This window comes from Pinus tabuliformis, chromosome X, assembly GCF_031772625.1.
Source record: "Pinus tabuliformis cultivar Carrire ecotype Pingquan chromosome X, CPIR1, whole genome shotgun sequence".
NCBI lineage: Eukaryota > Viridiplantae > Streptophyta > Pinopsida > Pinales > Pinaceae > Pinus > Pinus tabuliformis.
Window position 1 is genome coordinate 426,710,806 of NC_142308.1, and position 13,409 is coordinate 426,724,214.

Here is a 13,409-nt window from a genome sequence, read left to right on the forward strand (position 1 = left end):
CCAAAATCCATGTTTTCTCGTTCAAAGTTAAAAATTAAGAAAAAATTTGGTGATACAATTTAAAAGAAAGATTTTTTTTTGGAGAGATTGTAATTTTTTATTACTTAAAATATATATCTTTTAATACATAAATAAATTAAGTGTTTCTAGAAAAAAAAAACTCTAAAGCAATATAATTTTGTAAATTAAACAATTTATTAAAATTAAAATTAAATAATATTTTTTTAATTCATTTATTTGTTAAATTATACTTTTAAAATTTAATTAAAATATTTCTTATTAATTTTTATAAAATCACAAGAATTCCATAAATTTTGTTTTGAATGAATGATTAAAAATCAAATTTAAATTAAAAAAATAAAAATATTACTTTTCAATTAACATGATTTCCCTTAATTGTAAAGAATATATAAAGCATTTATTAAGATATGAAAAATCTAATTTACTATGTGAAAAATTATCTGAGAGTTATCTAAATTAATTCTAATTTTAAAATCATAAAAAATTAACCATGTAACAGAATATTATGTAATGTAGTGTCAAGAACCCTAACAGCAAAAACGAACTTCCATCCTTTCCGAAGAAATTCAGTGTATTTTGTTTAACCAACGAATAAAATATTTAAATAAAGTTATGGTATTTTTTTTTAAATGTTTCCTACACTTATAAATTTCAAATTGCCTTGGAAGTACGTTAACCGGTAAGTTTTATATATAACTTTTTAAAGTGAAACATGTATTCAATTTGCAATTAGATTTTTCAAATAAATTTTAAAATTTAAATTTATATAAGGAAATAGAAGAATTTTAAAATCAATATTTCTAATAATAAGAAGTAAGTTTTATAGAATTATATGAAATTTCTAATAATAACAAGTAAAAAATTATAAGCACTATGCATTAAGACAATCATTGAATCATTGGCTCCTTAGTTTTCCATCTTCTCTATTGATTATCACTTTATTCTCATTCAATAATCAAAATATAAAAAGAAATAAGCAAATCAATGATTTGATGCATAGTGATTAATATTTACAAATAAATAATACAGATTGAATAAAACAAAAATCCAAGTCATTACTACCTGCTATCCCACTCAGGAAAGAAATGTATTACGGCCGGTGTAACCAATAAAAAAATTGGTTAAACAAATCGGTTTTGTCTTTGTTAATCCTTTTAATAAAATGTTTAAACAAATCTGCTCAATCATTTTAATCCTTTTATAGTCCATAAATATAAATAGGAAATCGACAAGAAAGTACGTGAATATATCAACCAAATTCAACAATATCAAAGCAGAAAAACAAAAGTGTTTTTGTCATGACGTTATCAAACTCCATCTATGTGTCGCACATCTAGCATACCAAATTCAAGTGCTCTCAGGTTTCGCTCATCTCACATACCCAATTCAAATGCTCTAATTATTATTCAAGTCGGTGCATAAGAGTATTCTAGCAATCCAGACATCCTTACAATTGGGTTTCCACTGCGCTGCGCACCCACCTTGGTACAGACTGTTGGGAGTTCTGGTAGTCCTGATTCGATTCTTAGTGCAAAAGTGATTCCTGTTAGTTGCATTGTTGAAGATGATGTAGGGAAAGGACGTGTTGGATTTGGCTAAAAGAGTAGCCAAGCGAAGATGGTTTGTACTATTTGTGTCCTTCCTTATTATGTCCTGTTTTGGTGGCACCTACATATTTGGGGTATACTCGGGAGTAATCAAAACAACCATGGGCTATGACCAGAGCACTCTGGATAACTTGGGATTTTTCAAGGATCTGGTTGCTAATCTGATCTGGATTTAAACAAGAACGTAACAAATTACAGATATAACCATAAATACAAAGATGCAGTAGAAATAACACTTCTTTTAATTAATATCAAATACTGAAATATGCTTACAAACATATGGAAATAAGACTAGCTTGGGCAATGGTAGCTTATCTCCGAGAAGAGATGTGGCAGCCACATGCCTCTAAACTGTGTTACAATGAGGCTCGAATGCCTATTTATTGTTGAGAAACAATCGAAGACCCTAAACATCCAAAATCCTAACCCTAGGAGATGAAGCACCAAACTATGGGCCCCGTTTGGGTAAATTGATACATCAACTTCCTGGGGTCGTAACTTTCGCATACGATCTCCGTTTGACGTGAAAAATACCTCGTTAGAAAGATCTATCTGAGGAATACAACTTTTGAGTGAGAAACATAATTCTATAACCTAGGTTGCTCCTGGTTTTCCCAAAAAAACATTGTTTAAGGCCTCAAAATAGCTCCAGAAGTTCAGGACCCCAAAAAGTGCCAAAAATAGTAAATTGTGCTACAAATAAGGAAACTAAAAAACTGAGTGTGGGGGTCCAAGTGGAATAGGTTGGTGACCACCAATATCCACCTAGATCATTCCTCCCCCCTTAGGAAGCAATGGTCCCCATTGCATTGAGTTCCTTCATGAGATGAGGAAACTTCTGCTGAACTTGATCCCTAGTGAGCCACTTGCCCTGGTGAAGGAGTTGGCCTGCTTTGAAAACTCGATATAGTTGGATCCTTTACTGTCGGGTGTTCTTGATCTACGTGTCCATGATCCGATCAGTTGTGGCTTGCTCCATGCAATCTGGATTTAACTCTGTAGGTGTGAGTTGTTCTGCAATGTCTGATGTGTCCAGCAATGGTGGGAAGTATGGTCGAAGGTGGTCCACATTGAACACTGGGTGCAGGCCAAGGAATGGGGGAATGTTGAGCTCAAATGCATTGTCACCCATAGCCTTGGTAATGGTGTAAGGACCATATTGGAGTGGTCTAAGTTTACGATAGGCTCTGGTAAGGTGTTCCTTCTGCAAATGCAACTAGACTTTGTCACCCACCTGAAACTTGTGTGGCACCCGATGTTGATCATGTCGCTGCTTGTACTTGGCATTTGATTTCTCCAAAATTTCATGGACATGCTGGCAGATATGTTGGATGTGCTCAATGAAGCCGTTTGCCTTATCAGCTTCCAATTGGACATGAGATGAATCTGCCTGAGTAACTGCAAATGGTATGGTCACATCAATGGGACATAGTGGCTGGAATCCCAAGCCCACCTGAAAAGGGTTGTGGCCAGTCGAGCTGTGGAGAGCTCAGTTATAGCTGTGCGGACATAGGGAAGGCTCTCATCCCATGTGCGTGGATGCTTTGAGTTGTACATGCGCAGAATGTGTACGATCATCCTGTTAACGACCTCTATCTGGTCATTAATTTGGGGATGGAAAGCTGTGGACTTAGTGAGCTTGGTGTCTAGCATCGATAAGAGACTCGACCAAAATGTACTGAGGAACCTATTGTCCCAATATGAGATGATAGAATATGGGATCCCAAAGTGTACCCACACTTGTTCAAAGAAGAGTTTACCAGTGGTTTCTGTTGTGATATTCTTCTTACAAGCTGCCAGAATGGCCATCTTTGAGAATTTGTCGACGACCACAAAAACACAGTCGTTGCCATGCTTAGTAGAAGGAAGGTCCGACATGTAATCCATGGAGATGGATTCCCAAGGTCGACTAGGGGTAGGCAGCAGAGTATATAGGCCTTTCTTCTTGATGGTTAGTTTGGCAATGGCACAGGTAGTGATGGATCTGATGTACTTCCCGACATCCTGTCGAAGATTCGACTAGTAGAAAGACTTCTGCAATACTGCCACTGTTTTCTCAAGCCCGAAATGCCCAATTGTAGTGCGCTTCGAAAATCATCTTGGCTTGCTCACTTGAAGGAACACAAAAGTGTCCCAAGTGGCATAGAAGGGCATCTTAGAGGAGAAAATATGGAACTTGCTGACCCTCTAAGAGAATTTGGAATGTGTGGCCGAACTTTGGGTCTCTTTTATAGAGAAGTGGCCAATCCAAAGTCTCGTGCCCACAAGAGTTGAGCACAGTGGTTAACGCCATGATTGGTGGTCAGCTGAGGCAGTCTGCAACATTATTGGTGCTACCCTTCTTATACTTGATATTCAAATGGAACTGTTGTAGGTATGTGGACCACTTTTGATGGAGATCATTCTGCAACTTCCCTTGCATCTGTGTGAAGTGCAGGGGTCGGTGGTCTGTGTGGACGATTGTTTCCTTCCCCAAAATGTAATGCTTCCATTGTCGGCAGGCCTGCATAATGGAATACATCTCTTTGTCATAAGTGGTATACTTTCGGATTGTATATGAAAGTGTCTCACTGTGATATGCCACTAGATGCTCCTGTTGAGTAAGGACTACCCCAATAGCATAGTCAGAGGCATCTATCTCGATCTCATATGGCTATTGCAAGTCTGGTAAAGTGAGCATTGGTGCAGAGTAGAGGCGATGTTTCAACTCTGCAAATGTCTTCTGTTGAGATTCAGACCAAAATAATTTTTCTTCGCTCCTCCCTTGGTGACTTGACTCAAGGGCCAAGTGATATGAGAGAATCCCAACACAAACTTGCGGTAGAAATTGGCAAGACCCAGAAAGCTACGGAGCTCTGTCAGAGTGGTTGGGGTTGGCCAATCCCGAATGACTTGGATCTTGGTTGGATCCACATGCACCCATATTTCATCAATAATGTATCCCAGATACTGAAGCTGGGTCATACCAAAAGTGAATTTCTCCAAATTGGCACACAACTTGTGTTGTTGGAGTGTTTGGAGAACCTTTCGGATGTGGTGGAGGTGCTCTTCTGATGAAAAGAGATCTTGGTTATAGGCCAAAACCCCCTTTCTTAAATAAATCTCAACCCTTGACCTGTGGGTTATAGCCCAAAGGCCTTATCGGAAGCGTTCTAGGCTTTGATCCTTTTATAAACAATGGACTTACATTAAACTAGATCCATGCCTTTATCGGAGCCTAAACACCCTTCGCAAGCATTACAATATATGTATTAAGCCTTAAAACCCCGCGGCCACACATAATACGAATACACGGGAAAACAACATAAAATCCTCCTCCGAACCCTTGGCCGGAACTCAAAATTAATACACCTGCCTTTATAAATATCGGCGGGTCCGACTATCAGCCATCGCAATAATCCCTTAACTCTCCTTCCCTTTTTCTCCGATGCGATAGTCGCAATTCGCTATCGCGAGGTATAAAGTGTTAACGGACTCGACGCCCCTTTATGCGGCTCCCCTATAACGATATCGGGTCCGGAATATCCGGTTTGCGATGCGATGCGATGGGTTCTGCGGACCCGATGGCCCTTTATACTATGATTTATAATGATTTCGGCTCCGGAATGTCGGAGCTTACACTTCGGCAGTTCCAAAGGCAGCCACTTGTCTACACTCCTCCGATGCAATATTTGGGTCGGACTCGATATCGCATGAATCAATTTAATAAAGTTTCAATTCCGGAACAGTGTTCCGCTAAGGAATTATTGTGAATTCTCTGTGTAAACAGAGTTATTCACAAGTAGTTTACGCGCACCGATATAATGAAGACGAGCTTCAGTCAAGCATCACTTTAGTACTTCCCTCCTTTAATGGATTCAAAGCTCCCGTTTGATTCTTCTGAATCGCTGCAACTCCTCCTCCAAGGTTGTTCTGTCTTCCACTTGGATTCAATGTCCACAGTGATTCCTCTTAATCACTTCATTCCCTGTGTCCTGCAGAATTCTGTCTGCAACCTACAGAGCCTATGAATTCATAGCAATTTATTCACGAAATACTTCTTAAATACATTGACACAGATAGGAAATAACTCAGAATATTTATTAATGGAAAAGCAGGGTTACATTCGAGACTCATTGGTCTCACTCACACGAATGCACAGGCACACAGGCCTAAATTTCAATTATGCAAGGCCTCCCTCTCTCACAGGCCTGATTATCAACACTAGTGGCCTTCCTCCTGCCCGTAGGCTTACATATGGTTATATAGAACTGGGATTGGATTACTAATCCCATCCTTTCCCTAAATCACTCAAATAAAAGCTCTAAAGCTCTACATGCAATGCATACATATGACAAAAATCCTCTTGAATCTTTATTCCATCCTTTCCCTGTTTTAAAATAGAAAAGCCTCCTTATCACTTAATGGTCCACATCCATTCCTTTTATGCCTAAAAGCTCTCCCTAGTTCCTATGTTCTCATTTATTTATTTTGAGAACATCTAATTAAATCACACTCAAAAGCCTAAATATTAAACTGACTTGGAACTTAGGAAACTAATTCCAAAAATGCATGACCCCCTATGTCTACTATTTACAATGATTTTCCTTGGGCTGAATGCTCCTGCATCAGACTCCCAAAGTAGAAAATATTCATGATCTCCTGATCATGTGTCTTCTGGTCTTGGTCTTCCTGGATCCCACACTTTGTTCTGCAAGTCATCATGTGCTATTGCTTGCTGTCTTTCTCCAGGTTTCCAAAGCTTGTTCTGCATCCTGCCTCCAGCTATGCTTTCATACTCTGCTTTTGTCTTTCCTTTGCTGAAATTCTTCTGCTTTCTTGTTGTTGTCTGCTGCCTCTGAGACACCTTCATCATCGGTCTTCTGATGCTTTCAATATCTATGTCTAGCTTACTGCTGTTGTCCCCAATTTCTGTTAATTCAGCTACCACCATAGATGTTGCTAACATTGATGTTGTTGTTGTCAATGTTGCCTCAGCTGTCACCATAGATGTTGCTGCCTCCCAAACTTCCTGTCCCTCTGCAACATTCTTTGGCTCATCACCTGTAACTTTATCTTCAGAAAATAAATTATCATTTAATTCTCTTCCTGCAATAACATATCCATTTATCTCTATTTGTATACTAGTAAGCAAAATCAATTTTAACAAACTAGTATCTGCTCCTTTTTCAACTTCAGGCAAATTTATTCTAGTATCTGCAAATTCTTCCTCAGGTTCAAATGTCTCCAGCAAACATTTCAGCCATTTCTTCTCAAGCATTTCATCAACATGCTGTAAATTAGTTCCAGCATAACCTTCGTCTTCCCCTTCGACAATCTTCAGTAATTGTCCATCATCATCTTGATTGATTTTGGCAATCAAATCAAGTTCTTCAAACACTGTAACCTCATCCTCTATCACTGTAGCAGTTCCAAAATTCTGCCCCACAGTTCTCTCTTGGCTATTTAGGCAAGCCAACTCTTTATTGTCACCCATGGAAACAAGTTTCTGCATATGAGACATGACTGTCTCATCTTCTTTCTGCAACAGTTCTTCTTCCCTCAAGACAATTCCAAGTGATGGACTGTCTTCTACATCACCTGCACTCACAAAACACTTGTTAAAATTAAAAACATAAGGCTGTTGTGCCTTATCTTCTTTTGGCAACAATTCAATTTGCTGCTCTGTTTTCTCCTTCTCCTCTGTCAGCATATCAGCATGCTGATTCGAATTCTCAGCAAAATTCATGAGACTGTCCATTAGTCTCTCTTCCACACCATCTGTTCTAATGATGCCTTCCTGCTCTTGTCCACTGTAGTGAACTTCTTCTCCCTTAACCTGTTGCTGATTATCTTCACTTTGAAATTGTTTTCTTTCTATTGCCTCTTTACCATCTTCAAACAATCTCTGCTCAATCTCTTTAATCACATACTCATACTCATTCATGCTGTTTAATGAACCTGCAAACAAATTACTGCATCTTCCTACTTCCATGCCTACTTGAGACACATCTTCTTCTTCAGAAGCTATGACTGCAACTTCTGTTCTACTGTCAGGTTCTCTCATCAGTTTCTCCAGCAGTTTAATCTCCTCTTCACACTTAGCAAGCACTTCATCACAATGCTCTTTCCTTCCAGCTTCATCCTTTACATGCTGTGTTACAGTATTAAAACACTGTCTTCCTTTGATCCTTGTAGTCTCAAGGTCTTTCTGCTGTAGCAAATCACTACTTCCCTCATTCAAGAGGTCTTCTCCATCATACTCTGTTCTTCTAGAGTACTCCTCCAGACTTTTGACATCTCTAAAAGACTGTCCATCCTCTTCAAAACACTCTTTTGTTAGTGTTCCTTTTTCCTTTACTAAGTCTTTCCCATAGACTTCCTCTTCCTTAACATCTTTCAGTAGATGTTCTTCTTTCCTACTGTTTGTCTCAACGGTTTCCATGGCTATCTCCACTGTGCCTATCATCATAGTGAATTGATGATCCTTTACTATGTTTTCAGCTAACATAGTCTCTTCCTCAAGTTTTCCTTCAGTCCCTGGCTGTTTATCTCCTCTGAAGATATCTTCAAATGGCTGTTTTTCTCCTACAGTATCTGCCATCATACACAAACTATCAGTTTTAAAAATATAAGACCTTATGGTCTCACTTGATGGTTCAGCCACCATTCCTCCTTGCTGTTCTAAATCATTCATATGATTCAGAAATTCTTCGATGGTCTCTTCTTCAATCTCATCAAGCCCTTCACTTAGTTGCTTGACATCTTCCACCAGCTGTATATGAGATCTATCTACCTCATCTTCTTCCAGAACAGAATTTAGATTCTGCTGGTCTTTTTCCTTCTTCATGACAATATCAGCCAATTGTCTTTCACCTGCAAACATACACAAATTGTCAGATTTAAAACTATGTGACTCTTCGGTCTTACTTGAAGTTTCAGTCTTCAAGTCTTCATCTTCACTATCTCCCAGAAATTCTCCTTGTTCTGGTTCACAAATGGATTCTTCCATTTCAACTTCCTTGAGTTTTCCCTTCAACCACTTCACTTCCTTTTGTTGCAGCCTTCTCTGCAACTTATGCCACTTTACTGGCTTCTTACTTAAGACCCAACCTAGTTTCTGGCTTTCCTCAAGCATTCTCCTTAATGCATTGAGTTGTTCTTTTAATTCAGCAACCTCTTTGTCAATTTCCTCTTGACTCATCTTCTTGCCATTTACCTTGGCATCCTCTTTCTTATATCCTCTACTGTGGCTTTTCTCTGAACCTCTGCTATGACTATCAGTAGTCATCTTCTTCTCTTCTTTCTTCATGAGCTCCTTTGCAACAAGCCTCCACAACAGCTAGTCCTCCTGGCTGCAATCTTACCTCACTAAGCTCTCCTCACTTAGTCTTTTGGTAAGTACGGGTCCTCTGTCTGGAACCTCTTCCTGAGCAACACCTTTGCTCCTTCTAGGCTTCTGCAATCTCTCACTCTCTCTTGAGAACACTTCAGTTGTCCTCTCTATCCAATTTCTTATTGGATTCTTCAGGTTCACTGCCACTTCTCTATAAGGGTATTCTCCTTACTCTATCTTTAAGAACTCACTTGGTTCTTCTCTCACAGCTTCTCTTGCTATCACCTGTGCATTAGCATAAAAACACACATTCTTAATTTAAAACAGAATATAACATATTACCTCTCTTTCAAGATCTCAGCATGATCTTGTTCCACCCATTCTTCTGCACTTTGAATGGCTTGTCCTCTGGTTGGTTTCTCAAGTCCTTTTTCCTTCAGAACTTGCATTAAGCAATCTTGCTTTCTCCTTCCTTTAAGGAATTCTCTATTCCTGTTTACTCCAAGCCTCTGCTGGAATTGCTACAATCTCCCACTGTAGTCTTTTATCATTCAGCTCATTGCCTTTTCCTGTGTGCATGTTCCTCTTCAAAGAAATCTTCCCTGCTTTATTTCTGTTCTGACAGTAATGCTGCTTTTACCTCAATCCTTCTCTGATACCAACTTTTCCTTTCTGGAATCCTTCTCCCCGCAGGAAACTTTCCTTGCTCTGATACCACTTGATGAAAAGAGATCTTGGTTATAGGCCAAAACCCCCTTTCTTAAATAAATCTCAACCCTTGACCTGTGGGTTATAGCCCACAGGCCTTATCGGAAGCGTTCTAGGCTTTGAGCCTTTTATAAACAATGGACTTACATTAAACTAGAGCCATGCCTTTATCGGAGCCTAAACACCCTTCACAAGCATTACAATATATGTATTAAGCCTTAAAACCCCGCGGCCACACATAATACGAATACACGGGAAAAAAACATAAAATCCTCCTCCGAACCCTTGGTCGGAACTCAAAATTAATACACCCGCCTTTATAAATATCGACGGGTCCGACTATCGGCCATCGCAATAATCCCTTAACTCTCCTTCCCTTTTTCTCCGATGCGATAGTCGCAATTCGCTATCGCGAGGTCTAAAGTGTTAACGGACCCGACGCCCCTTTATGCTGCTCCCCTATAACGATATCGGGTCCGGAATATCGGCGGTGTCGTTATCGCGACCTCTCCGGTTTGCGATGCGATGGGTTCTGCGGACCCGATGGCCCTTTATACTCTGCTTTATAATGATTTCGGCTCCGGAATGTCGGAGCTTACACTTCGGCGGTTCCAAAGGCAGCCACTCCTCTACACTCCTCCGATGCGATATTTGGGTCGGACCCGATATCGCATGAATCAATTTAATAAAGTTTCAATTCCGGAACAGTGTTCCGCTAAGGAATTATCGTGAATTCTCTATGTAAACAGAGTTATTCACAGGTAGTTTACGCGCACCGATATAATGAAGACGAGCTTCAGTCAAGCATCACTTTAGTACTTCCCTCCTTTAATGGATTCAAAGCTCCCGTTCGATTCTTCTAAATCACTGCAACTCCTCCTCCAAGGTTGTTCTGTCTTCCACTTGGATTTAGTGTCCACAGTGATTCCTCTTAATCACTTCGTTCCTTGTGTCCTGCAGAATTCTGTCTGCAACCTGCAGAGCCTACGAATTCATAGCAATTTATTCACGAAATACTTCTTAAATACATTGACACAGATAGGAAATAACTCAGAATATTTATTAATGGAAAAGCAGGGTTACATTCGAGACTCCTCGGTCTCGCTCACACACATGCACAGGCACACAGGCCTTCCTCTCTCACAGGCCTGATTATCAACACTAGTGGCCTTCCTCCTGCCCGTAGGCTTACATATGGTTATATAGAACTGGGATTGGATTACTAATCCCATCCTTTCCCTAAATCACTCAAATAAAAGCTCTAAAGCTCTACATGCAATGCATACATATGACAAAAAGCCTCTTGAGGCTTTATTCCATCTTTTCCCTGTTTTAAAATAGAAAAGCCTCCTTATCACTTAATGGTCCACATCCATTCCTTTTATGCCTAAAAGCTCTCCCTAGTTCCTATGTTCTCATTTATTTATTTTGAGAACATCTAATTAAATCACACTCAAAAGCCTAAATATTAAACTGACTTGGAACTTAGGAAACTAATTCCAAAAATGCATGACCCCCTATGTCTACTATTTACAATGATTTTCCTTGGGCTGAATGCTCCTGCATCATCTTCCCAACTCTACCTAAAGGTCAGGATGTCATCCAAGTGTACCACTACAAATGAGTTGGTGAATGGCCGCAAGAGGTCATCCATCAGCCTCATGAAGGTTGTAGGAGCATTCGTCAACCCAAAATGCATAACCAACCATTCAAAAAGGCCCTCCTTGGCTTTGAAGGCAGTCTTCCAAACATCGGAGGATTCGATTAGTACTTGGTGATAGTCGGACTTGAGTTCGATCTTGCTGAAATATTATGCTCCCCTTCAGTTGGTCCAAAAGGTCATCAGTCCATGGGATTGGGTAAATATTTCGGACATAGAGCTCGATCTTGACGGCATATCGATATGTCATTCCAAGCGAGGAGATGTCCAAGAATTCTATCTCATCCTGGATGTATCTGTGCATGCAGCCGTGGTACTTGAGAAACAAATGCTTCTCATAATCCTTGATACCCAACTTCATGCGAAGGGTATGAAAAACATTGGTAAAATCCGACACATCTTGGTCCCTTCCATATCGTAGCATTGTCCCCTTTATGTATTTATCCTCATAGCTCCTGACAGGGTAGTACTGCTCCTTGATGGCACCCCAGAATGAGTTTCAAGTGGGTGTGGCTAAAAACAGTGAGTTCGTACTTTCATCCTTTTGCTCACAATAGGTTTCCCACGAGTCCTTGATGTGGGGAGATGCTTTGAGAAGTGAAAAAGTGATCTTTTCCTGGCTGGAAAAATCATGAACGAAAAAATATCCTTCTAGCAGATTTAACCATTTATCTACAGTGTCTGCATCTATTTGACCCTCAATTATGGAAATGTCAAAGTTAACTTGTACCTTAAAGGGTGTGGTGCTTCCAGAGTAGCTGTCGGAAGTAGATGCGTCGTTGTTGGGTAGTCGCTGAAGGATCTAGGAAAAGTTGTCCATCATCGCGTTCCTTTATCGCTCGAGGGCTTCTTCGAGCAAGATTTTGATAGGATCTCCTGCCCCTTCATATTTCTTATCATCCGCCATGGGAAGCCGTCGGGATTTGCGAGGCTGGTCTTGTAAAGGTTTGACCAGTTCAAGCCCTAACTCCTTATATCCCGACCTCGTTGGGGATATGCAAAGAAAAACAGAGAAAGAGTAGACCGCTCTGATACCACTGATCTAGATTTAAATAGGAACACAACAAATTACATATATAACCATAAATAGAAATATGCAATAGAAATAACACTTCATTTCATTAATATCAAATACTGAAATATGCTTACAAACAAAATGGAAATAAGGCTAGCTCGGGCAATGGTAGCTTATCTCTTAGAAGAGATGTGGGGCCCACATGCCTCTGAACTGTGTTACAATGAGGCTTGAAGGACTATTTATTGTTGAGAAACAATGGAAAACCATAAACATCAAAAAATCTAACCCTAGGAGATGAAGCGCCAAACTATGGGCCCCGTTTGGGTAAATTGGTACATCAACTTCCCGGGGTCATAACTTTCGCATATGATCTTCGTTTGACATGCACAATACCTCGTCAGAAATATCTATCCGAGGACTACAAATTTTGAGTGAGAAACATCGGTTTATGACCCATGTTTCTCTTGATTTTCCAAAATAAAATGTCCTTTAGGGCCTTAAAACGGCTCTGGAAGTTTAGGACCTAAAAAACTGCAAAAAATAGTAAATTGTGCTACAAATAAAGAAACTGAAAAACTGAAAGAAACAATGGTGGGGATCCAAGTGGAATAGGTGGGTGGGCACCAATATCCACTTGGATCATAATCTTGGGATTGTTTTAGGTCTCGTCAATGAAGTCTGCCCTGCATGGGCTGTTGTTGGAATTGGAGACATCATGGATATCAGTGGGTATTCATTGGTATGGTTAACGAATTGCCAAGACTAGGTTAAGGCAAATGTATGTGTATATGATCATTGGAGCTAATTCTTAGGCATTTTCCAACACATGACCTATGGTTACCCGTGTCAAGAATTTTCTGCAAAGCCGAGGAGTTGTCCTGGGGATTATGAAAGGATTTGTAGGTATGGGTGGAGCAATTTTTACTCAATAGTCCCAGTGGATCTGCTGGTGTGATTTTGTTGCTCCCCTCGTTGCCTAGTGCAGTTTCTCTGATTGTTATGTTTATAGTTCATCCCACAAAACAGACTACAGAGAAGAATGAGTTGAAGCGATTTTACCATTTTATCTACATAACATTG